We start from the raw sequence: 26,726 nt of genomic DNA on the forward strand, positions 1-26,726 counted from the left end.
GTGATTTCTTTTCATTTATGGTGTACCCTAGGCATGATAGAAGCCTTTTTACAAACGTCAGATGTTGTAGAAGAGTGTCCTTGTTTTCTGCCTGAATTAGACAATCATCCAGATAAGGATAAATTTGAATGTTTCTTTGTCTGCAAAATGCAATCACTGGTGCCAGGCACTTTGTGAAGACCCTGGGCGCAGTAGATAAGCCAAAGGGCAGTGCAGAGAACTGGTAATGCAAATAGCCTGCTTTGAAGCGGAGGTATCTTCTGCAAGGTTCCCTGATTGGGATATGCAGGTAAGTAGTTACCAACCAGGCATCCTTGTCTAGCATAGGCAGTAACTGTTGTAGAGTCAGCATCTTGAATTTTGGAACGTCCAGGAAGGTATTTAGAATGGATAAGTCCAGAAATGGATGCCATGATTTGTCTTTCCTGGGTACCAGGAAAAGTCTTGAATAATAACCTTGTCCTTTTTCCTTTTCTGGTACTGGTTGAATAGCCCCCATATCCATGAGGGACATGACTTGTTTCTGGGCCTCTGCCCACTGATTTGGAGGCAGATCTGGCCATCCGTTTGGAACTGGCAACGTGTGGAAATGAAATCTGTATCCCTGGGATACTATATTTAAGACCCACTTGTCCTGGGTAATTAGATGCCAATTTTGAGCATGAAGTGCTAGTTTTCCCCCCAAAGGGGCTGCCAAAAGATAAGTGCTTGGAAATGGCAGAGGAAGTCTGAGACGGTCTACCATAGGGGGTGCTTTGCTACTTCCAGATTTGGAGGTGGAGGCACCCCATTGTTTTGTTCTGCAAGTTCCTTGTAACTGAAACCTGGAGCCTTTGGAGTGTCTGGGTTTGACCTGAACGGCTCTGTTGGGTACTGGAAAGGACCAGTTCTTAGTTTGCATAGATTTAGCTTTGTCTTCCATCTTTTTCAAAACTTCTTCTGCCTTATTACCAAACAGACTGTCCTGTTGTAAAGCATCATCCAACAATTTAGCTTTAACACGATCAGGCAGATTTTGCTCCTTGAGCCAAGCATGCCTTCTTATCACAGATCCAGTTACGGCGGCCCTGCAAGAGGCCTCCAACGAATAAAAACCACATTGCAAAGTATGCTTTCCAACTTGTTCAGCTAAATGCAATAAATCCTGTAACTCTATTTTCCACACAATCAGAAATCAGCATAATTTTCTGTTTAAGTAAGCCCGTGACATGCTGCTGATATTTAAGCATATGAAATTGACAGTTTAAAGCCCTGACTAACAGGGTTGCAGACATATAAAGCTTCTTACCCCATCTATCCAGCGCCCTGGAATCTCTATCAAAGCGGGTAGAATTTTTGTTTGAAAAGAAACTTGTGGGAGTCAGGAACCCTGTAATATCTGTCTGGCTTACTAGGAGCCAGAGGCAGGGAATCAGGAGCCATGCTGGATTCTGAGAAAACATCAACAATGTGTAAAACAGGAGGTATAGTCAAAGGCCTATGCTGAGGAATAAGAAGAAAATCCCTAAGCCTCTTCTTGGATTCTGAAAAATCTTGACTCTCCCAATGAAAATGTTCCCTTAAGGTATGCAATGTTTCTCCAAAAGAAAAATCCTCAGGAGGAGAAGCAGAAGGGATGGATTCTTCTGCATCAGAGTCCTCATAAGGGGGAATAGAAAATTCCTGGAGGAATCAGAAGAAATGGAAACCTGATCTGAAGATTCATAATCAGTGCCTTGCCTAGGCCTCTTAGCAGGAGGGGGTTGGGAACCCCTGATCAAGGTAATTAAATCCTCAGCCATTTTGATCATTTGTTTTTTAGGCATAGGGGTCTGAACACGTGGCTCATGCGTCAGTTTTTCAGATATAGAAGTTGGTTTTGGCCTTGTTTTTTATGATGGCGTCGGTTTAATATACAAAGATTTAGGCCTGAAAGCACCCTCAAAAGCCGGTGCCGGCTCAGTGGCTCCGGACCCATCCAAAGGAGAGACATTCACGGGTTCAATACTTGAAGAATCTCGCAGCATACCGGACTCCGAATGGGTCTCGGTAGAGGCCTGCGAATCAAAAGTAGCAGGCATCAGGGGCTGCGAAAGCACCTCACTGAGTACCGGCGACTGGCTTAGGAGAAGCTTAGTCATCGGTTTTGGACCTCGACGGTCTGTCTCTGCCTTTTTCTTTGCGTTCTTTGTGAATTCAGGTAGTCGGATTGCTAACCGACGACATTTCAGGACAGTTAAATCTTGAGCCAAAGTATTTAGAAGCAAAAATATACAGACGCTTAATAGTGAGTTGGTTAAATTTAGCACAAAACCAACAGCAAGGCACATTGTGGTCAGGGCCTAGGCAAGGAATACAGTACAAATGAAACTCCTTATGAGGCATTTGCTTCCCACAAGTAATGCGATTATTAACTTTTACTGACATCCGTAAGGAGCAAGAAAAAGTTTCCCCAATGGGGTACTTAGCTTTCGGTTGAAGACTTCGGTTCTGAAACAAGAAAACGAAAATTTCAGGAGTCGGCCGATCGGTACTTGCGAACTGCTTCTGCTTCGGGCACAGCGCGGCAAGAAAGACCAATTAAAATGGCGTCTGCTACATGTTTTATACCCCAGATGACCTGACGTCATGGAAGAGGAGACAACAACAGACGCAGGACCCAAGACTTTGTTATTCAGGCCTACTGAGGGTAACCTACCAGCAGATTACCCAAATGTAATGACTGCAACAGTGAAACATGAAGAACATCTAATCATTACTCTACACAATGCAACTAAACAGCATACTATATACAGCTAAAGTACTTGCTTCATCAGACAAGTAATTTGTCTTGAAAGACAGCAAGCAACTGGACTTTGGACAATAACCTGGCAGAATACCTGAAGGCCTTATTTAGGTGGGCATCAAAGTTTCAATTCAACAACAAGCTTTGCATTTCTTTTTCACCCCAAATTGCATGGCCTTACACTATCACAGCTTCATATTCATTTTCTCTAGAAAGTACAGTTGTGTACACTTACCATAAATGTAGATGTTAGAGTGTATTCACTGTTGCAGTCATCACATCTGGGTTATCCCTGTCAGGGTAGCCCTCAGCCGGCCTGAATACCAGAGACTTAGTTTTTCTGCATTGGTTGCTGTCGCTTGAGGATTGACGTCAGGTCATCAGTGGTATAAAGGAAGGCATCCAACACCATTACATCAGTTTTTCTTGCCCTAACCTGACAGGAGTCCCCAAAGTAGGAGGCCAGGCTCTGGTGGTACAACTCCACCAATGGAAAATAAATACGAATATGTCCCTTGTAAGGAAAGGAGAAAAACGAATATGTCCCTTGTAAGGAAAGGAGAAAAACAAGGGGAAGAAAAAGAAAAGGGGGATAGAGGGAGGGAAACCAGGACTGTAACAGTGAATACACTTGAAAATCTACATTTATGGTAAGCATACACAACTGTACTATGTTCTTCATGTTTCACTGTTGCAGTCATCACATTTGGGTAGATTCAAAAAGCTGAGGAAAAGGGTGGAGGCAGTCCAGGAAGCTAGGGGCTGACTAGCATGCCCTGCAAGACTGCAGAGGCAAACCCTGCCCTGGATTTGGATTTGGAGAAGAGAGGCAGGTGGTAATGCTTGGTAAAAGTATGAATGTCCAGGTGGCAGCCTCCAGGATGTCCCTGGTGGGGATTCCTCTGAGGAACGCTGCAGAGGTGGAGGCTGCTCTGGTGGAGTGTGTCCTGACCCCCTTGGGGGGAGGATTGCCATGCTGTCTGTAGCAGAAATGGATACAGCACGCTTTCCACGTGGAAATGGTTTGCTTGGAGATGGCTTTGCCTTCTGCCCCTGAAGCAAAGCTAACCAGCAATCGATCAGACTTTGAAAGGTTTAGCCCTGTCCAGATAATATCCGAGCTGTTTGTGCACATCTAGAGAGTGAAGAATCCTTCCCCCCCTGTTTTGGGGATTAGGAAAGAAGGTGGGTAAATGGATGGACTGGTTGAGAGCCACACTGGACACTACCTTGGGCGTGAAGGATAGATTAGTTCTAAGGGATACCCTGTCTGCGTGGAAGATGATGAAGGGTTTCACAGCTATGAGTGCTTGCAGCTTAGAGACTCTTCTGGCTGAAGTGATGGCCAAGAGGAAGGCTGTCTTCCAGGAGAGAAACTTTAGCTCTGCAGAAGAAGCTGGTTCGAAAGGGGGAGGGGGAGCTTTTCCAAGACAAAGTTAAGGTCCCAAGCTGATGCCCTTCTGGGGGGCATCAAGCTGCTAGTCCCTCTAAGGAACTGTTTAATCAGAGGGTGTGAAAAAGAGGCTGCTCAGGCAGAAAATGCACAGAAATAGTAAAGTCAGGAATTTTTATAGAGGAGAAAGAGAGACCACTGTGTAGTAGGTTGGCTAAGTAATCCAGGAGGAGAGGGATGGGAGGGCTGTGACGTATTGGCCCCCTTAGCCTGGATCCATGTGCAGAACCTTTTCCATTTATCTGCATAAGACTTTCTGGTGCTAGGGTGTCTGGCCTCTCGGATAACATCCCGAAACTGTTTACTGAGGATGGCAGATTGGTCAAGGGTTATGGTATAAGCCAAGCTGCCAAACTGAGTGTCTGCAATTGGGAGTGCATGAATTCCCTTGCCCTCTGGGCTAGGAGCTTTGGAATCTAAGGAAGATTCCATGGAGGCAGCAGGGACAGGCTGCGCAGCAAGGGGTACCAGTGCTGTCTGGAGCTATGAGAAAGGTCCTTGGTTTTTCTTCCTTTATTTTGAGCAGTACCCTGGGAATGAGAGGTAGGGGAGGAAAGGCATAGACCGAGAGTTTTACCCAGGGGGAGGACAGGGCATCCACTTTCCAAGCCATGCAGTGATGCTCCCTGGTGCAGAATTTGCTGAGCTGATGGTTGGTGTGGGAGGCAGAGAGGTCAACCTCCGGGGTTCCCCATTTCTGAGTTATTAGGACAAATGTGTTTCTGTTGAGCTGCCACTCGTGGTGGTCCAAGAGCTTTCTGCTTAATTGGTCTGCCAGGGAGTTGAGAGAGCCTGCCAGGTATTGTGCTAACAGGTGTATTTGCATGGAGGAGGCTGTGAACCAAAGGGTAATGGCCAGCCTGCACAATGGGTAGGAGTGAGTCCCTCCCTGCTTGTTGATGTACCACATCACAGTGGTGTTGTCCGTTCTGATCAGGAGAACCAATGGAAAGAGAAGGGGTTTGAAATCTATCAAGGCCTGCTGCACAGCCATCATCTCTTTTTGACTGATGTGCAAGGGGAGTTGCTGGGGGATCCATTGCCCTGTATGCACCTGCCATCCAGGTGTGCACCCAAGCATAGTCTGATACATCTGCGGTGAGGGTCTGGGCGGCAGGGTGTGGGGAGAAGGGCAGTCCCTTGTTGTGGGGGCAGGGTTTCGCCAACCAAAGAAATTCCTTCCTCAGGCATGGAATAATAGGTAGAAGAGTTTCCAGATCTCGAGTGTTGACACCAAAGGCTCTTTAGGTACCACTGAAGTTTCCTTATATGCAGTCTGGCATATGGAATGAGGAATATGCAAGAAGCCATGAACCCCAGGGCTTGCAGGATTTTCCTTGCAGAAAGCTGGGGCCTGGTGGCCCATTGAAAAAATTAAGCTGATAGGAAAATTTGTTTCTCTGGTGTAAGGCATGCCATCTGGGATGCGATGTCCAGACTTTATCCCAGGAAAATTATCCTTTTGGTGGGTACTTGTTTGGATTTCTTTTTGTTGATTGTGTATCCTAGGGAGGTTAGTATGTCCTTTAGAAAAGCCAAGTCTTTGCACAGCTTTTCCTGGCTGTCTGCCTGAATAAGGCAGTCTAAGTAGGGGTAAATATGAATATTACTTGGTCTGCAAAATGCAATGGCCGGAGCCATGCATTTTGTAAAAACTGGGAGCAGTAGATAAGCCAAAGGGAAGCGCAGAGAACTGAAAGTGTTGAGATCCTGCCCTGAAGTGGAGACATTTTCTGCAGGACTCCATGATAGGAATGTGGAGGTAGGCCTCTTTTAGGTCTGGGCCAGTCTGGAGCTATGACAATGGTCCTTGGTTTTTCCTCCTTTATTTTAAGCAATGCATGGCTTGGAAAGTGGATGCCCTGTCCTTCCCCTGGGTAAACCTCCCGGTCTAGGCCAGGCGTCCTTGGACAGCATGGTTAGCAGCTGCTGGAGGGTGAACATTTTGAATTTTGGGATTACCAGAAAGGTGTTTAGAATGGATAGATACAGGATGGGGCACCAGGTGCCCTCTTTTCTGGGCACCAGAAAAAGTCTGGAGTAGAAGCCTTGGCCTATTTGCTCTGCAGGAATGTGCTCTACTGCTCCCAAGGAGAGCAGGGAATGGATTTGCTTTTGAGCTAATGCCCACTGACTTGGTGGTAGATCTGGGAACCCTTTTGGGGTTGGAAGGGGTGGAAGGAGAATTTGTACTCCTGAGACGCAATGTTCAGAACCTATTGGTCCTTGGTTATGGTGGCCCAGGTGCTTGAGTGAATGGAGAGTTTTCCTCCTAGGGGTATGTGAAGGTGTGCAGAGGCGAGGTTGGGAAGGAGCGAGTCATTGTGAGTTCGTACCATAAAGGGGTGGCTTAGAACTCCATGGTTTTGAAGTGGAGGTAGTCCACTGCTTAGATTTCTGCAACCTCGGGGCTGCTATCTGGGGGGGGGGGGGGGGTCTGTTTTCACAGGGCCTAGGCTGGCCCTGTCTTCTCAGAGCAGGAAAGGACCAGCGCTTGGAGGGAAAATACCTGCTGAACCTACAAGGCTGGACTTGTAAGTAATCTTTAACAGTCTGCATAGATTTTGCTTTTTCTTCCATCTTTTTTTAAGAGATCTTCTGCTTTAGTGCCAAATATGCAAGGGTGCATCCAACAATTTTGATTTGATATGGTCTGGCAGGGGTTGTTCCTTAAGCCATGAATGTCTTTTAATAACAGATCTGGTGATTGCTGCCCTGCAAGAAGCTTCTAGGGCATCAAAACCACAGTGCAAAGTGTGTTTATTTACTTGACCAGCAGAACGTATTAAGTTCTGTAAATCTTTAGATTCTGTCTATTCAGGAAAGGAGGAATTTTTTTTTGTTTAAGGAGCTCCACGGTATGTTGCTGATACTTAAGCATATGGAACTGACCATTTAGTGCCCTGACAGCAAGAATATCTGAGGTGTATACTTTTTTACGCAATCTATCCAGTGCTCGGGAATCCCTGTCTGAGGGGGTGGGATTCTTAGCTGAGGTTGCTTCAATCCCTTTAGGCCCTTGAGTAACGACCTCAGGGTCAGCTGTTGGATTTTTAAAAAGATATTTGTGTGAATCAGGGACTCTGTAGTACCTGTCTGGTTTTCTGGGAGGGCGTCTGGAGTCTAGCTGGATTTAAGGAAGACATCATCCACCACATCTAGGACTGGGGCAATGGCCAAGGGCCTGTCTTGTGGAAGGTCCAGGAACTCTCAAGAGTCTCTTTTTAAACTGTAGATAGTCTTGACTCTCCCACTGGAAATGCTCCCATAAGGTATGCAAGGTTCCCACAAAGTAAAAATGCTCTGGGGGAGAGGCTGAAGGATGCCTCTGCATCAGAATGCTCATATGTAGAGAAGGGCTGCATGTCTTCATAGTCAGATGCATCAGACTCATCTGACTCTTGTTCAGACAAAACTACTGGAAACAGATCTTTTTTCCTTTTTGAGGGAGTGGCTTGGCCTCCCCTAATCAGCATGATGAGGTCTTCTGCCATTTTAAGCATTTGAGACTGAGGCAAGGGAGCAGTCACCTGAGAATGTGTATTCGGTTTCTTGGGTGTGGTTCGACCCATGGGCCTAAGGAACTTGGTTTTTGAAAGAACGGTAGCTGTGAAAGAAGGCTTCGGTATATGTCGGGATTCAGTGTTGCGAAGGACTTCCCTCCTAAGTGGTTGCCTGCACAATGGCTCCAGACCCATCCAAGGAAGAAACGACCGCAGGATCCTTAGACGAAGAAGAGTTCTGCGGCATACCGGACTCCGAAAGGGTCTCGGTAGTGGCCTGCGAATTAACTGAAGCGAGCATCAGGGGCTGCAAAAGTACCTCACTGAGTTCCTGAGGACTGACGATCAGCTTAACAGAAGTGTCGACAGAAGGTTTAGTCCTGTGCAGTCTGTCTTTATCTTTATATTTTTTTGGAAGATCTGCTGTCAGATGGTTTACTGAAGCCATATCGGAATTCGAGGACTGTAAATGGCAATATCTGGCTACAATAAGGGCCTGACGACAAATAGTTCTGGCGTTACAGCACATAAGCGACAATGAGGGATGTCGTGGTCTGGACCTAGACAAGTGACGCAGTAAGAGTGGAAGTCCCGGTATAGTATTTGCTTTCCACAGGCGAGAAAATTATCAACTTTTTCTGACATCAGTTAGTGCAAGAAAAAAGGATACCCAATGGGGTACTTAGCTTCTGAAGACTTCTTCAATTCGAAAATGAAACTCTGGTAGCAGCCGACTAGCACTCATGCGAACTGCTTCTGCTTCGGGCTCCAGTGCAAGAAAGACTGATGTAATGGCATCGGATGCCTTCCTTTATACCACTGACGACCTGACATCAGTCCTCAAGCGACAGCAGCCGACGCAGAAATACTAAGTCTCTATTATCCAGGCTGGCTGAGGGCTATCCTGGCAGAGATCATCCAAATGTGATGACTGCAACAGTGAAACATGAACATCTACTCCTTCAGCACAGCAAGATCACCATGTGAAGGCTTTGACTTTTTCTAATCAAATGTTAGATACAGTCTTAGGAAGAAAGCTAGTCTATACTTTAAGAACCTCTGCATATAGGAAAGACACTGGCCACTAATAATGCTCTGACCGGAAAGAGTTCTGTCCTGCATAGAAGGCTGCCTGGAAACAGATGACCTTGGTACAGCAAGGCATGGCCCGGTCTCTTACACTAAGTATCAGACATATACAAGCAATCACTGCCTACGTACATTTGCCTCCAACAGACCAAGTTTGTTTAATGGCTCAAGAACTACAGCGTCAGCCAGTAGAGGGTAAAACGACAGCATTGCGAGGATGAGGGCTATATTACCCAATAGACAGACAATGTCCAGAGGTCAGCAGTGAAATTAAGCTTAATGCACTATGGTAATACCCATCACAATTGTGGCAGCAGTGGTCAGATCCTTGCAGATGAAATTCAGTACCACAAAAGGCAAAGACCTGGCCAAAATGTAAGGTTTGCAAGAGTTTAGCAGTGATTTTATGATGGAAACAGCTCCCACATCATACTTTGAATACCAGCATCTAATTTAATACATACTAACACAAGATATCAAAGATGGTTTAGGGTGGCTGCAGCCATTATTTGCCCTCAAACAGTTCCCCATACAGTAAGGACTTACCTGCAAGGAACTCCAAGGCAAATTTCAACCATTCCCACAATAACACAGAACACATTTACATACAGCTAAGACAATCTGGAAAAAATAAGTTAACACAGTCAGCACCAGAGGTAAGGCAAGGACTAGAGAGAAATTACATGAAAAACAACAACCAATAGCTTTTGTATGGGAAGAAAAACAAGACTGACAAATAGAAAAGATCCTTTGCTTGAAAACATGTACTGTAACAGTATATTGCCTCGCATTCCAGTAAGCCAAAAATAAAATTAGAAAAGGCAGACTCTTACCAAATTTCTAACATGAATACAGTTTATTCCCTCTGTATAAACACACTGACAGATCATTTCATACATGAGCTTTATTGCACACTAAAAAAAATGCCAAAAGTATTAAAAAAAAAAAAAAAAAAAAAACTTTCTAATTACAATAGAAAGACAGACTGGAATACTATCCTACATTTCACAAGGAGGAAAGTTACTTGCTTATATTGGAAACAAAAAGTCTCTGCACCCCAGCCAAACAACAAGGTCAAACAAAGCAAATATGAAGGAAGTATTTACTTACTGCTTTTTAACCAGGGAGGTAGACTGGTAGAAGACTCTCTTCAGCCACTTAAGGCTGAGACAGACAACAACATTGAAAAAAATCACAATAAAGACAGAACAAAATAGAGATAAGACAAAAAGCTGTTTAAACATGTTAACAATAGAACATAGAAGTAACAGTATTTAAAAGTGTGCACACGCAATTAAGCTAAAACAGGAAAATCATTTGGAATTAATGCTGCCTGCTATAATTATGAAACGTAAAATGCACACAACCGAAGTAGGTAATAAAACACGCTGAGATGAAAGGCTGAAGAGAAATCAACCTACATTTCTGAAAAATATGATTTAGATTCCTGCTATATGTAAGATTTCAGTTTCTTTTAAAAAAACAGCACATTTTAATGTCAGTCAGGCCTGTGAGAAGAGTATTCCATGTTGCTGAAGCATGTTTGGCATGTTTGTGAAAAGATCTTTTAAATGGCTAAAGTAAACTGAACTCTATTAAGTCTGAGATTATTGCTGCTGCAAAGGGAGTAAGCTGTGCTATGAAGGGATGATGTATTAGTGAAGGGTGATCAATAGTATTCTTTGCGAAGCTCGAATGTTTTATTTTTTTTATTTTGGTTTAAGAGGTACAGCACTGAGCAAATATCACCAAATGCAAGGCTCAGATGGGTTTACAAACACAGTAGTAACAGCAAAGTAGAGTTACAAATTTAGTGTGGTCAGTAAAACAATAAGACCACAACATAAAACAAATCACATACAAGGGTGATAATGAGGTAGATGTACCTATCTATGTATACACAAACACTTTTACATATACATATAAATGCAGCCATGTTTCAATATGTAGTGGTGAATGTTCACAAGGGCTATCACAAAAGTAGCATTTCCTAACAGATCCAAAATATAAATTAATTTTTGCTGACTTTAAAGTGTTTTTCCTGATGGTGGTAAGGGGGTCAACAAAGGGGCGTCCTGCTCCTACTTCACACGAATTCATTCATTGCTGCCGCTCAGAGAAAAATTCATAACGCGCGCTTCTTTTCAGTACACTTCAAGGAAATAGCACATAAATGAACCTCCATTACAGTGCTAATCACTAATATTTAGGCCCGTTAAGCTACACACATGTACATATTACAGAGGATTATCAAGGGGTCACCAACTGCAATTTGTGTTCAAGCCAAGGATGCTAAGAAATTCGTCTCAAGCAGATTTGTCTGCTCCATGTACTAGTTGTTGTGTCTTTCGGCTTTTCCCGGTTAGCAGGTGTGTCTCATGTCAGCCTTGAAAGCCAATAATGCAGTTGGGAATCACTTTAAGTCTTCACATTTTCCCTGTAAAAGGGAAGCAACTGGTTTCCAGATATATTTTACTAAGTATAATGTAAACAGCAAGAAGAAATTGAGTTGAAATTAACCAGTTTCTTGTCCTTCTGGTATTGTTTTCGTTCAGATAACAGTTAAACAATCTGGTTCAGCGGTTCAAAATGCCAGACGTGATAACAGCTTGGGGGTGCTTAACAGTTAAACACCCTTCCAAGTGTTAATAAAGTCGGGTCTCACTCTACAGTAGCACTTTAACAATGGAGTGCCATGCACTACATGTATATTATAAACACGCACAAAAGTAAAAGCTGTGTGCATATCTTAACAACAGAGCCTCATTTTCTTTTCATCTGGTTCAACCTGTGACTTAATGGATCCAACTATGGTCAGACAGGCCAGTTCCAAAAGACTTCAGCTCCCAGAGCTCTGCCCCCTCCACCCACAATCGAGTTTGCCCCTCTCAATCCGAGGACCCCCAAACCAAAGTAAGAAAACAAAAAATTCCATAACTCCTTCAACCAAGGGACAGTGTTCAAATGACAGCCTACGATCTCCAATGTCTGAACTGGTTGAAGATTGGACTTCTGATGGTTTATGATTCCCAAGGAATGGCACAACTGGAGTAAATAGTGACTAGTGACAGCCTCAAGGAGGCGGTAAGATGCCAATTGCCCAGGTATGGGAAGGCCTGGAACCCCTGCAGCCTTAGTCAGGCTGCCACGACTGCCATATACTTGGTAAACATCCAGGGAGCAGTGGCAAGACCAATGGGCAGCTCTCCAAAATGGTAATGATTGTCTACCAGCCAGAAGTGCAGAAACCCCTTGGACCACAGTTATCATTACATGATGGTAGGCATCCTTGAGGTCAATCAAGAATGTCCAATCTCCCTTCCACAAGAGATAGGACAGAATGGACTGCACAGTGACCATCTGGAACTTGGTCTGTTTCACAAAGCAAAGTAATTTGCTCAAATTCTAGACTGGCCTAAGGTGGTGGTGGTTCTTTGGAACAAAAAAATAATCTGGAAAATACCCCAAATCCACATTGGTCTGGTGGAGGTTATTTTACAACAGCTTTTTGATTTAAACAGCTGTTTCCCTTCTATGAAGGGGTAACGGCATCTGGGAAGGCACTTGGTATTCTCTTTTGGGGAAATAGAAATTGAATTGTTTGCCTCTGGAAACCACTCAACACCTATACATCTAAGGTGATGGCCTCCTAAGCTTCCGGGTGTATAGCAAAAAAAAACCCCAACTGCCTCCAGAGTCAGATATTCAGTCAACCCTTCAGAGGCACTGGAATAACCTCCAAGAGAAAACTCCATGGAAGCAGTGATTTTGCAGACCACCTCTGCAATGCGGGCAGCATCCATTCTAGTCATCCCGTCCACAGTCTCCTCCTAAGATGGGACTTCAGCTGTCCAACCTCCCGCATTGGCAAAACAGCTGCAAAAGGTCTCAAACAGGAATAGGGGGGGGGGGGCCCTCTCGTTCTTGGTATCCTTGGTGAGGGATTTCTCTGGGGAATCCAAGTGTTTCTTGCTCTGCTTCTTGCCAAGACATTTTCATCCAAGGGAATGTTTCAGGAAAGTTGAAGAGGGTGGGGGCCCTTGATGAGGGTGGTCTGGAGGCTAGTTGGAGTGGACTGTCCAATAGCCGGCTCATGAGAGTCCGCAGACAAAGACAACAAAGGGAGAGGGATGTCAGTAGTGCTGACAGCACCATCTCTGGGCAGAACATACTCTCTATGACGAATGCAGAATCTAAAGTTGGCCACTCAGAGCCAACATATCTGGGATACAAAGATTCCAAGGACAAACTAGACTCCAGAGCCAGTCCCACTTGCCAACATGCAGAACTGCAGCCAAGCTGATGAGAATTGAATAAAGAAATAGTGAGACACAATTTGGAGCCCCAACATGTCAAACGTGGCTCAGCAACCCTGGACCAGAAAGGTCAGCTCCAAGACGTCCAGAGTTTAGAAGACCAAGGCAGGAGTGGGAGCTGAAATTGGCCAATATGTTGGATCAGACCTCATGGGTGGCAGGGCAAACGGCTCAAGAAACACTGGAGCCATTGGGCCCAAGAGAGAAAAACAAATTTGATGGAGTCAAAGCCTCGGGTCTGGGAATAGAGCAAACTTCATCTGGGATTGCAAAAAGGACCAACTCAGCTGCTTCAATGCAGCAGGTCTCAAACACTCAACCGATCTGACTGACCAGGACAAAGAAGCTATCCAGGGTGGCTTAGAAGGCCAACTGTTAAAAGAATACTCCAAGGAGCAGGCCTAAATTGGTGAAGCTCAGATCTGGGGAGGAGATTGAGAAGATTCCAGAAATAACTCTGAGTAAAAGTGGAAAAAGGTGACTGATCCTTGCATGAGGGAGACCCTCCTCGACAAAAAAGAGTTTGGGATGCTAAGCATCAGGAAAGGAAACTTTCCCTGCAGTCAGTGCCATGGGAGAACTATTCCAAGGTGTGACATCCAAATGCCATGCTGAGACAATCTGAGAGGCCAAAGACCTTGGGATCTTCAGATCCGGCAGGCTACAGGTAGGGGGATCCAATTCTTAACGGCTCCTCAGAGGATTTGGGGTTCTTAGTCCCCTCCTTCGGACCCCAATCGCCCTTGTCATGTTTGCTGCTTGGAGAAGAAAAAGAAGCCTTCTTGGCTGGCAAAATCCTTTTCAGTACCAGCTTGGCTCTCCTTTTGTTAAAGGTCCTGAAGCTGAAGCCATCATAAATGGCACACACAGTCTTCCAAGTGTTCAGATCCGAAACAGCAGATGCACTGATTGTGCGAGTCTTGAAAGGAAAGCTCATGGCCACAAACACACACTAAATCCTTTCTCCACATTTCCAACAACAGGAGATAACACACCCTAACTAAACAAATTACACTACAAAACAACCTAACAAAACAACGAAATTATCATAACTAGAGTAAAGAACATTACAAGGTGGGAAAATACGCTAACAATCAAATCATACACTCCTACCTACCTAACCACTACATTACCTAAACACATAACAAAAACTACAAAAAACACTAAGTATCAACTATCTTATTTCATAAAAACAGTACAGGACAAACAGCGTACAAGTGCACTCTAAATCGCAGGACAAAATATAAAACCCCTACATAGCCGGAGATCAAGCTGCTATTCTGGAAGGTGGCAAATGTGATCTGAGGGTAGTTTGTCAGCGCCAGGCATTATGGGTAGAGGAGGCGGAGCTCAGGGAGTTGAAGTCTTTTGGAAATGGCTGGTCTTGGATCAGAGTTGGATCTGATAAACCACTGATTGAACCAGATGGAAAAGACATCAGATCACACAGTTTTCCTTTGCTCCCACACACCTGCCAAACATCAAGCCCATTCTGATCATTCAGGGCAGTCATTAGGACTGCCATGAAGGAAGTTTATTCTCCAAGATCTCCAGTTCAACCTCCATTCTATCTACTGTTACAAATTCCAGGAAGCACCTTCATCCTATACTTTATGGGTGGACCCCAAGTCTCTCCTAGGCCTCAGAACTGCATAAGGCTTCATTGGTAGCAAGGTGGAGTGTATGTAGGGTAGACCTATCCTCCTTGTTCCTGCAAGCTGCTGTTTCCAATGCTGGCCTATGAAGCATGTGCACTTTTGCACAGAATGGATTTTAGATACAGCACATAAGATGTTTGAGAGGCTGTTGCATGTTTAATCTAACTGATGCCTGCTATCTCTCCTACAGTAGTCCAGCCTTCACTAGGCATCAGTAAAGATGCAACCTGAGCATCTTCCTTCCTTTCAGGACAAGTCAGCAGATGGCAGGTACTCAAATCTCATCTTCATCTACCAGCTCCCCAAGGTCCCACACCTGCTATTAATCACCAATCATCTGTGTAGCAATCAGGATTTCATTGTTTTGCTCCATAGAGCTGACGAATGGTGACAGTTTCACTGCCATCAGGGAAGACTCTAAGCAGAGGCTGGAGAGCATCATAAAACACTTCCAATGTGCATGGTATTAGAAAGGTTGGCAATTCATATAAAAAATGTACTGCATTAAAATGGACAAAACAGGAAATAAAGACATGAAGTGTAGTAAGTTCTGAAAGGTGACATTGGTGATTATTACAGAACATCGTTGAAACAGGAAATATCAATACAAATGTAACAGCATCACTAAACAAAGTATCAAAACCTAAGGAGATCAAGTAAGACGGTACGCATCTGTACCCGTGCAGATATGCAAGCTCACAAGAACAATAAAGCACATGTTTCTCATGGGAGGAGTGCAATAAACTCATTTCAGTAAGACAAAAAACATTTGGGGAAAAATGGATCAATATGTAAGAATGAGAAGTTATGTACCTACCATAACGTTCCATGTTAGTTGTCTTCTCTCGCCTTCTTTCTTGCTTGATGGGTTCGGAGCCGATCCTCGGCTCAGACTCGGCACTTGCTAAGCTCGAGAGTCACTTTTACCAGCTCGAGGCAGCCCCATATCCCATGATGCAAGGAGGTAAGTACCCAGATCTCGTATGATGACAAAAGGGCAATAGCACCTAGCATAATAACTTCCCAAAGGAAGAAAGAAGAAGAGAAAAACCTGCAGTATGGTAGAAGGACCAGCTCTGCGGTCTTCAGAAGTGTAATTCCTTGTAGAAAGGTCTGTCCAGGCCTGGGGAAGGAGGGAGGGACGCAAGAAAGAAGGCGAGAAGACAACTAACATGGAACGTTATGGTAGGTACATAACTTCTCAATGTTAAGTTGTCAATCTCGCCTTCATTCTTGCTTGATGGGACCGCGTCCCTAGCACCTCTATCCTGGGTGGCTCAATGGAACAGACTCTTGAGAACGGTAGAGCCAAAACTGGCTCTGTCCCTGGAGGCCAAATCCAATTTGTAATGGAAAACAAAAGTATGAGGAGTGGCCCAAGTGGCCGCTGCACAAATAGCGTCTAAAGGAAGTCTAGCTTGAAAGGCTGTAGAAGTAGCTAAGCTTCTGGTTGAATGTGCTTTAGGTTTCGAGCACAGCTGTTTTCCCCTGAGCCGATAAATTTCAGCGATGACAGAAGAAAGCCATCTAGATAAGGTCACTTTTGAGACAGGAAGGCCTTTCTTGTTATCAGCATAGGAAACAAAGAGTTGATCGGATTTCCTGAATTGTTTTGTTCTGTCCAAGTAATATCTGAGTTGGCGGTGGACATCAAGATAATGTAATTTTTGTTCGATCTGTTTGAATAGTTTGGAAAAATACAGGAGATCAATGGCTTGATTCAAATTAGTCTTTGAGGCAACCTTAGGCAAAAAGGTCGGATTAGTTCTCAATGATACTCTGTCTTTGTGGAAGACCAAATAGGGGGGGCGAACAGATAGAGCATGAAGTTCAGACACCCTCCTAACCGATGTAATAGCAACCAGGAATAAAGTTTTCCATGAAAGAAATTTCAGGGAACAAGAAACAGCTGGCTCGAAGGGGAAGAATCAAGGATGTCAGCACTAAATTTAGGTCCCATTGAGGAGGAGGACTCCTGACTGGAGGCTTCAGGAGGAAAATTCCTTTCAAGAAGGCTCTACAAAGCCTGTGGGACATAATGTTGTGATCTGCGAACCCGACATGAAAGTTCGAGATAGCAGCCAACTGAACTCTAACTGTGGAAGAAGAGGAGCCCGCATGAAAAATCTCCGCTAAGAAATCCAAAACTGCTTGAACTGGAGCAGTGAAGGGATCAATATTCTTGGCTTTAGCCCAATAAGAAAAACGTTTCCATTTGCTCGTATAAATCCTCCTGGTAGAGGATTTTAAGGAAGCTACTATGATGTCTCTAACAGGGTTAGAGATCATAGGAAGCCTGGCTAAGGAAGGAAGTGGAGCAACCATGCTGTGAGGTTGACCGGATTGGTGAATCAGAAGATCTGGCACTGGGTCCAGATGCCACGGCTGCACCAAAAGGTGACGATGGAGGAATGGAAACCAAATTTGTCGAGGCCAATAAGGAGCAATGAGAATCAATTTGGCTCTCAAAACGGTTGCTTTCTGGATAACTTGAGGGATCAGAGGAAAGGGAGGAAAGGCATAAAGAAGTCCCTGGGGCCAGTCCTGGGTCAGAGCGTCTCTGGGGGGATGGCCTGGCAGTGGGAAGAGAGAGAAGAAGTCTGGGCATTTGCTGTTTTGGGGAGCAGCAAAAAGATCGCAACATGGGCGACCCCATTCCAGAAAAATCTCTTCCACTATAGATTGTTTGAGAGACCACTCGTGAGGCATGAGAATAGCTCTGCTCAATCTGTCCGCTAAAATGTTGGTTTTCCCAGGGATGTGCGTTGCTACCAGAAACCGATGAGAGGAGATCGCCCATTGCCAAAGTCTGAGCGCTTCTCGACACAAGGGGTAGGACTTGGTTCTGCCCTGTTTGTTGATATATCAAACTACAGACATGTTGTCTGTGTGGACTGCAATTGTCCCTACGGGAAGAAAGTCGTTGAGGGCTTGCAACGTTAAAAGCACTGCTCTCATCTCTAGGACATTTATGTGCAGGTGGTATTCGAAAGGTTGCCACGTCCCATGAACCATCCTGCCCTGATAATGCCCCCCCACCCGATCAGGGAAGCATCCGTAGTGACAGTGGCTACCGGGGATGGGGGTACAAAGTGTCTGCCTTGGTGAATCTGGGGAGAAGTGATCCACCAAGCAAGATGATTCTTGCAAATCTGTGTCACCAGTATATGGTGACGCATTGGAAGTTGTTGGTAAGACCATTGAGTGAACAACATCCATTGAAGAAGGCGCATATAGAAGCGAGCCAGGGGAAGAAGGGTAATGGCCGCAGCCATGAGGCCTAACACCTTTAGAACCATTCTGGCCTGAACCTTCTTGTTGGCTAGAATGATCCTGACGTGACTTTGAATGTCTGAGATTCTTTGATCTGTAAGGGTAGCTGACATCCGAACAGTGTTTAAGTTTGCGCCTATGAAAGTAATAGACCGGCAGGGCAATAAGGATGATTTTTCGGAGTTGATCGAGATGCCCAATTGAGAACAAAGATTTATTGTGTAATCCCTGGCTTGAAGAAGCTGATGCCTGGTGTTGGCTGAAAGGAGCCAGTCGTCGAGATACGGAAACACCTGGAATCCTTGACGTCTCAGGTGAGCCGTGACCACTGCCATACATTTGGTGAACACTCTGGGGGCTGTAGTGAGACCAAAGGGCAGGGCTCTGAACTGGAAATGACTGGACCCCAGCCGAAAGCGGAGAAATCTCCTGGAGCGACTGTGAATTTTTATGTGATAGTACGCATCCTGAAGATCTATTGAGCACATCCAGTTGTCCTTCTGTAAGAAGGGCAGAATTGACTGAAGAGTGACCATTCGGAATCTTGTCTTCCTCACAGACTTGTTGAGTCTGCTGAGATCCAATATTGGTCTCCAGTCTCCCGTCTTTTTGGGGACCAAAAAGAACCTTGAGTAGATTCCGGGCTCTGAATGATCTGTTGTAACTGGCTGAATGGCTCTTTTTTGCAGTAGTTTTAAGACTTCTAACTCTGCAATTTCCCTTAGACCGGGTGGTACATCTGGAAGGGAATTTGAGTGATAGAAAGGACTTTCCTCGAAAGGAATTTTGTAACCCTCGGATATGATCGACTGTACCCATCTGTCTTGAGTGAGGGAACGCCAGGCTTCTGGGTACAGCAATAGTCTTCCCCCGACTGCCTCCAAGGATGGACAGCCGGGCAACATCTCAGGGATGCTGAAAGGGCTTGTCAGAGAGAGGCTCTCTGCTTCCCTGGTTTTGTGGACCCCCTCTGCCTCTAGAGCAGCATCTGTTATTGTTACCCCCTCTGCATCTAGGGGTAAACTGACCACGTGAATCCGGCGTGACTCCTTGGGATTTGCGGAACCACATTTTGCCACCCTTCTGCCCTTTGGGGTAAGGTCTAGAAGGGGTGGAAAAACGGACCCCTACGGCAGAAAGAGTCTTGCCGTCCTGCTCACACCTGGTCAACGTTTCCTTCACTTGAGGGCCAAACAAAGCTGACCCATCAAAGGGAGAGTTTGTGATGGACGCCTTAAAGGGATCTGCAAAATTACAGAGCCGCATCCAGGCTTGGCGTCTAAGAGCCACACCTGTACCTGCGGCCCTACTCGCTCCATCTGCAGCATATGATATCAGTCGCATGGAGGAGTTAGCAATAGAATTAAGGGTTCCTAGCTGCGAAGCAATTTTTTCTTGAGCTCCTGCCGCTGTAGGATCCTGTACTACTTCACCTAGCTCCTTAAGGATATCCCTCTGGAGTCTGGTGAAGTGACAGGTAATTCAGCGAATGCATAGCAAAGGTCGCTGAAGAGAACATCCGCTTACCATACCTATCCATGGTCCTAGAGTCCTTATTAGGAGGATGGACAGGTACGGAAGGATCTGCAAGTTCCTTCTTAGTGGCAGCCGCCACCACCATGGCATCAGCAGGGACACCTTTCGTGAGGAATTGCTTGTCCGACGGGGCAGTAATAAATTTAGAAGGCCTCCTAGGGACTGGCTCTACAGAGTCAGGAGCAGCCCGCCTTCGAGCAATAACCTGCATAAGGGGTCGAAGGCGGAGACACCCAGGAGGTGGAGGGCCGAGATCCAAACGCCTCCAGGTATACCGACTCATCCTCAGAGGGATTATTGGTGGGCCAGTTTCCCCTCTGTCTAAGGAGTTCTAGGATGTCTGAAAAGGAGACATCCTCAGAGGGGGATCTTGGGGATCCCTCTGACTCATCTAAGTCAGTATCTGAAGTGATAGACTCGGGGGAGTCTACGTGTTTCCTCTTACAGGTCCTCTTTCGCGGAGGATCTCCTGACTGATCAGGAGAATCCTCGGAAGAGGGGGTTCTTCCCAGTGGGGAAACCTGAGGCGGAGGATCTCTGGGTCCGGGAGCAAGAGAAGTGGCAGAGATATCGACAGGCACCATAGAGGGAGGAGCTAAGGGAACAGACTGCTGGCTGAGTCCAGTGGCCAGCACACTCTTCATCACCTCGAAGGCTCCCCTCCCAGGGAGGTCCGAGAGAACCCGTTCCGAAGAACCAGGAACTCCAGGACCCACCGAAAGGGAAGGCTCCGAGGCAGATGTCGGAGCCGAGCTCACCAAGGCCGAGGCTCCAAGGGGAAGAGTGGGGTCGGACAAGGGTCTGATGCCACTCACCCCCTCGGAGGAGACCAGGGAAGCCCGACCACCGAATCCCTCTAAGGAAGGTCTAGAAGAGGATGTAAGAGTAGAGGCTGAAGGAGCAGAAGGGGGTATCTGTCCCTCAGCCGTAGCAGAAACCATTCCCGAAGACTCCAACTCCAAACTCTGGGGTAGAGTCAAAGGAGGAACTGCAATGGGGTGTGGACTAATAGTCGTCTGTTGAGACGGACTATGTAGCATCTGGGCCAGTGCCTGTGATTTTAATAATCTACTGACCACTCTCTCTAAATCATGGTCAGAAAGCCTGGATGACCTGGATGATCGGCTCCGATGGCTCCGTTCCGAGAGGAGAGGAGAAGCCAGAGCCGAGAGTATAGACTCCAAGGAAGGGGACCTAGATCTCTGCCTCGAAGGAACCATCGGAGCCGACGAAACCATGGAAGCTGTCGGAGCCGACAACTTTTCGGCACCGACAGAAAGTTTCGATGCATCGGCTCCGGCCGGAGCCGATACAGACAAAGGTAAGAGTGTCGGAACCGGTCGGCGCCGACACCGAAGCCTGAGCCACATGGTGATCGGAACCGATCGGAGCCGACACCGAAGTGGCCGAACCAGAATCGGCACCGGTAGCCATCGGTGCCGGAGGTTTGTGCAAACCAGAATCGGCTCCAGCCGGGCCGGTCTCGCCTCTGAAAGAGTCGGAGCCGAGGCCGCAGGCTTGGACCCAGAAGCCTGGGCCTTGGAAGACTTAGAAGTCTTAGATGGAGCCGACTTAGCCGGAGAGCCCTCCGGCTTAAGTAGGCCCCTCAAAATCAGCTTATTTCTCCTTTCCTGCAGGACTCTCTGGCTAAAAGAATGACAAATCGCACAGGAGTCCTACAGGTGGAGAGGTCCCAGGCAGTATAAGCAAGAAGTGTGACCATCTGTCAGAGACATCTTCTGACAGCACGAGTCACACTTCTTAAAGCCTGAGACCCTTTCCTTAGACATGGTGTAAAAAACACACACACACAACACCTGTCCAAGAAATATAACAATCCCAAAAAAAAAAAAAAAGAGAAACTATTCTCTTACAAACACACACACACACCCTAACAAGGGGGGGGGGGGATGGGATGGGAGAAGGCCTGACTAAAAACTTTAAAGGAGAGGGAGAATTTTAGTCAGAAAGGGACCAAAACGAGTCTAAAACTATTAAATTTAAGTCTAAAATTAACTTTAAACTGAAAAGAGGGGCAAAGAAGTAGTGTATAAATCACTTACCAGGAGCTGGTAAAAGGAGGACCTCATCAGCGAAGCGGCAAATGAGATCTGGGTACTTACCACCTTGCATCATGGGATATGGGGCTGCCTCGAGCTGGTAAAAGTGACTCTCGAGCTTAGCAAGTGCCGAGTCGGAGCCGAGGATCGGCTCCGAACCCATCAAGCAAGAATGAAGGCGAGATTGACAACTTAACAAAGACACTTTAGAAGAGGAAATCTTGAGTACTTCAGTATTTTTATCCTGGAGATGCAGAATATTTGCAGATTCTAACACAATTTAGATGTAGTTTGAGGACCGTCTTAAAAAGCAAGGGGGGGGGGGGTTGTTGGTCAGATGGTGAAGGGAATACCATTCTAAACTTTAGCCATGTTCGCCAGGTATAAAGAATCTCCATGTGAGCTACTGAGTTTTTTGGGGATTCTATTCAGGAGGTGAACCTTTGACCCAAGGTTCTTTCTGGGTTTGTACCCCTTTAATAAACACCATTGGCTGTGGGTTTCAGGGACGCTGCAAGTATTTTGCATACTGTTATGAGCTACGTGTATGACATGTGGTGTGGTAGTTCTAGCCACTTCAGGTTCTGCAGGGGAATGAAGTGATGGGTTTGGTTTGAGAGACTTGATGCAAATTTACTTATTTTATTATAACAGTGTTCAAGTTTTTTATTAATGTAGTTTGAAAATGAGTAAAAGCTGTAAATGTATACAGCAGACTTGGAAGTAAGAGGGACGTTGCAGTTAACCTTCCTGCTGTGGTCAAGGACATATGTCCTGGGTTTGTAAAGCAGCTCTTTGCATTTTTTTTTTTTTTTTGACATAAATCATCATTACATGCTTGCCCTTCCTGGGAATAAGACAGTTCTCTAGATCCAAGTCTATATTACTTGTGATCAAAAATCCTTCCAAAATTGCTATATGATGCCCCCCTCTTCTGTGCTTCTGCCTTCCATGAAAGGCCAATAAACATTTTAGGATTAGTGAAGGAAAGTTAGTGGTGGAGAAAAAATGACTGAAAATGAAATCTTTCTCACAATGTAGGATGATCAAGGGGTATACACCTGATGCTATCACCTCCTCAGGACAAAGGGAGAAAGAAGTTGTCAGATGAGGTTGCCCAAGGGAACTCACAGGCCAAACAAATGAAGGTGTCCCTCATTAGCAAACATACATCCTTGCTAGTACCTCTTCCCCAACACACCTACCCAGCACTTAGTACTCTTGCCTGCTGCCTTCAGAAGACAAAGCTGCACAAAACAGAGTTATGACCTACAGGGAAAGTTACGAGTGAATGAAAAAAACATGGCAATGGCCACACCTCATGTAACAAGAAAAATAGTTCATGATCTCGGAGGAACTATCTACTGTCTCACCAAGGCTATGAAGTACATAAAGGATATATGGAAGCAAAGTAACTCAGGACTTTTTTGTCCCAAACCCAAGAGGACACACACACACACGCACACACACACACACACACACACACACACACACACACACACACACACACACACACACACACACACGCACACACGCACACACGCACACACGCACACACACACACGCACACACGCACACACGCACGCACAGTAAAAAGTCAACCAAAGGGAAGGCAGGAGGACAGGAGACCACTTTAGACTTAAAATGGGGGGGGGGGGGTGTTATACTGCAACAGAGATCTTGTATTTAAGCACTGCGCTTGCACAGTTTTGTGCTCAGTTTGGCAGAGCTGCTCTAAGTTTGGTGACTTAGCCAGAGACCTGGAGTGAATCTGAACTAAATCAAAGGCATCCACTGTGAGCAACAAAGAGTACAATTTAAGCTTGCCTTTTACTTTTTTGAGCTGTATTTTGCTTAATTGCCGTTTATTTTTTTTGTTGCTGTGACTTTTTTTTTTCCTGCACTTTCAAATACCAGTACTTCTGTATTTCATAGGGTAGGCTAAATTCAGATCTGCTGAATCTAGACTGTTTGGTATTAAAGGAGCATTAAAACCAGCCATCCAAGACCATCCTGCAACCCTGTGACAGAAGTGCGTAGCCCAGGACCCATCTGAGTTGGGGATTGTTGGAATAAGGCTCAGTTCTGGGTTATCTCATTGTACAGTTTGTGTTAAAACTGTTTAACTTTGCTTGTAATTAAGCACCATATTTGCGTGTAGCTGTGCACTGCGCAATGGGGTTTAGTGCTGTCCTGTACAGAAGCAAACGCTTTGAAACAACACTCTTCTATTGATATCTGCTAGAGAACCCTTCTTAGCTCCACTGCCTCTCTGGAAACAATGCAGTTGCACATTGCTACCCAGTGATCAACTCAACTGAGCATTCTGAGGCATTGTTACAGTCTTCCACCTTTAGCCTTCCACAGAATAGCCGCCCTTGTTAGTTTCACAAGCAAATCTTGGTCCATTCAGCCCATCCCCATTAGTCACTACAATATGTACTTGCCATAATGGATGGACAGTTCCCACCATTTCTCCAGCCAACCTGACTGACTGGAATAGTTCCAAAGTGTCCAAGGAGGCAGAATGAGGAATAGAGCTGGAATCCAAGATTCCTTTTAATCTGAACTAGCAAATCCCACGATTTTTAGAAATGGCAGTAATCTTGTAATACTTTACGAAAGGAGTACCAAGTAATAGCATCCAAAATAGATCTAGTATCAAGATATTTGAAAAAGGCTCCAGAAGAAGTAAAGTACAGTTTTGTACCTACCATAAATGTAGATGTCCGATAGGAATGCATCTGCAGTCCTTACAAATGGGTTGTCCTGTCGTCAGGCAGCCCTTCGGTCGGCCGGATTCCAAAGTCTGGGTCTGGCTTCGGCTGGTGTCACACTTCACCCGACGTCATAGCTGCAGTTCTTCGGGTATAAAGGCATCAGCCGACGCCATTTTCCTCAGTGTTTCTTGCCCCAGATGCCAGGTGCCCTCTTGGATGGCTAAATTTGGATAAATGCCAATGTTTCCAAATAGCAGAGAGCAAACACATAAAATAAGCATGTATGTACATATATACAAACAAATACACCATAATAGATCCCCCCCAAGCTAGCTGAAAGATGGCAAGTACCCTAGGAGTACCACAGAGGGGAAGGCGGGTGGGTAATCCTGACTGCAGATGCATTCCTATCGGACATCTACATTTATGGTAGGTACAAAACTGTACTATGTCCTTCAAGGATGCATCTGCAGTCCTACAAATGGGTAGAATACCATAGCCAAACTAGGGGAGGAGGAAAAAAGAGAGATTATGGTGTAGCTAGGATCCCTTGCAAAACAGCAGTGGCAAAACCTGCTCGGGATCTAGAGTATAAAGGTAAATTATAATGCTTGGCAAATGTATGCACGGAGGTCCAAGTAGCAGCCTCTATAATGTCCTTGGTAGCCACCTCGTAAGAAAGCTGTAGTAGTGGCTGTAGCCCTTGTGGAGTGAGGCCTGATGTTCTCTGGAGTTTTCTTTCCGTGGAAGGAGTAACAAAATCTAATGCAATTTCCTATCCACTTGGAGATTGTCTGTTTTGAAATTGCTTTTCCTTCCCTTCCTGTTGCATATGCTACCAGAAGCTGGTCAGTTTTCTATTGGACTTGGTCCTGTCCAGGTAGTAGCGTAATTGTCTATGCACATCCAAGGTATGCAACAGTCTTTCGTCCCTGTTCTGTGGGTTGGGGAAGAATGTAGGTAGGTGGATAGCCTGGTTTAAAGACACTCTGGATACCACCTTAGGCATAAATGTAGGATTTGTTCTCATGGACACTCTGTCTTGATGGAAGATCAGGAAGGGTTGCACTGCCATTAATGCCTGTAGTTCAGAAACCCTTCTTGCTGAGGTGATTGCCAGCAGGAAAGCAGTCTTCCAGGATAAGTATTGTAATTCTGCTGTTGCTGCTGGTTCGAAAGGAGGAAGTGTCAATTTTTCTAGCACAAAGTTCAAGTCCCATGCTGGCAATGGTTGTTTCCTAGGAGGTTTTACATTTTTAATTCCTCTCAGAAACTGCCTGAGCAGAGGATGTGAGAAGACAGGGGGATCCAAGCTGTATTCTGCCGAAATAGCTGATGCGTGTATCTTGATGGAGGAATAGGACAGGCCTGTATGGAAGAGCTCTGCCAAGTACTCCAGGATGTTAGCTATGTTTACCAGCGACACATCTTTTCCCTTTGTAGTACACCAAATGAGATATCTTTTCCATTTTGCTGCATAATTCTTTCTTGTTGAAGGTCTGCGAGCCTCACGGATAATGTCTTTAACCCTTTGGGATAAATTCGGGTTAGTTGCTCTTATGTAATGTTCCAGGCAGTCAGCTGCAGAGTTTTCAGGTTTGGATGCAGGATGTTGTAGCTGTTCTGTGTTAACAGCAATGGGATCAGGGGTAGTGTCCACATTTGTTCCCGAGACATGCTCCTCAGTAATGGGTACCAATGTTGTCTTGGCCAGTCTGGAGCTATTAGAATGATCCTTGGACGTTCCTCTTTGATCTTCAAAAGCACCTTGTGCATCAAAGGAAGTGGTGGGAATGCATATGCTGTCAGGTTTTTCCAACTGAAAGATAGGGAGTCCACCTTCCAAGCAAGTGGGTGGTACGTCCTTGTGCAGAATTTCTTTAACTGGTGATTGAGTGGGGATGCAAATAAGTCTATTTGTGGTAGTCCCCATTTTCTTGTGATGGCTTTGAAGATGTCCGGGTGCAGCATCCATTCGTGGGCATCCGTGGTAGTTCAGCTTAATATGTCTGCTAGAATGTTTTCTTTTCCCGGTACAAAAATCGCTTGCAACTGAATGTTGTAGCTCAGAGCCACATTCCATAGGTCCAGTGCCATCTGGCATAGAGGGTATGAATGTGTGCCTCCCTGTTTGTTGATGTACCACATAACCGTGGTGTTGTCTGTCCTTATCAACTGTCCTTCTTGGAGGAATGGTCTGAATGTCTGGATTGCCAATTTTACTGCCAGCATTTCCTTTAGATTTATGTGCAGGTGCAGCTGATCTTGAGTCCATAAGCCTTGTATGCACTTGTCCAGCATGTGGGCCCCCCAACCGAGGTCTGAGGCGTCCGTTGTGATGGTTTGGCTTGGTT

The 26,726-nt window shown here is 45.5% G+C and overlaps 1 protein-coding gene across 6 annotated transcripts in view; it reads right to left on the minus strand.

The window, feature by feature from the left end:
- Positions 1–26,726, minus strand: part of SUN1 (Sad1 and UNC84 domain containing 1) — a 2,891,160-nt gene that overhangs the window by 1,889,781 nt on the left and 974,653 nt on the right. The gene's annotated exons all lie outside the window — the stretch shown is intronic.

Source organism: Protopterus annectens, chromosome 12.part0, assembly GCF_019279795.1.
Source record: "Protopterus annectens isolate FY-2018-M chromosome 12.part0, PAN1.0, whole genome shotgun sequence".
NCBI classification, from domain to species: domain Eukaryota; kingdom Metazoa; phylum Chordata; order Ceratodontiformes; family Protopteridae; genus Protopterus; species Protopterus annectens.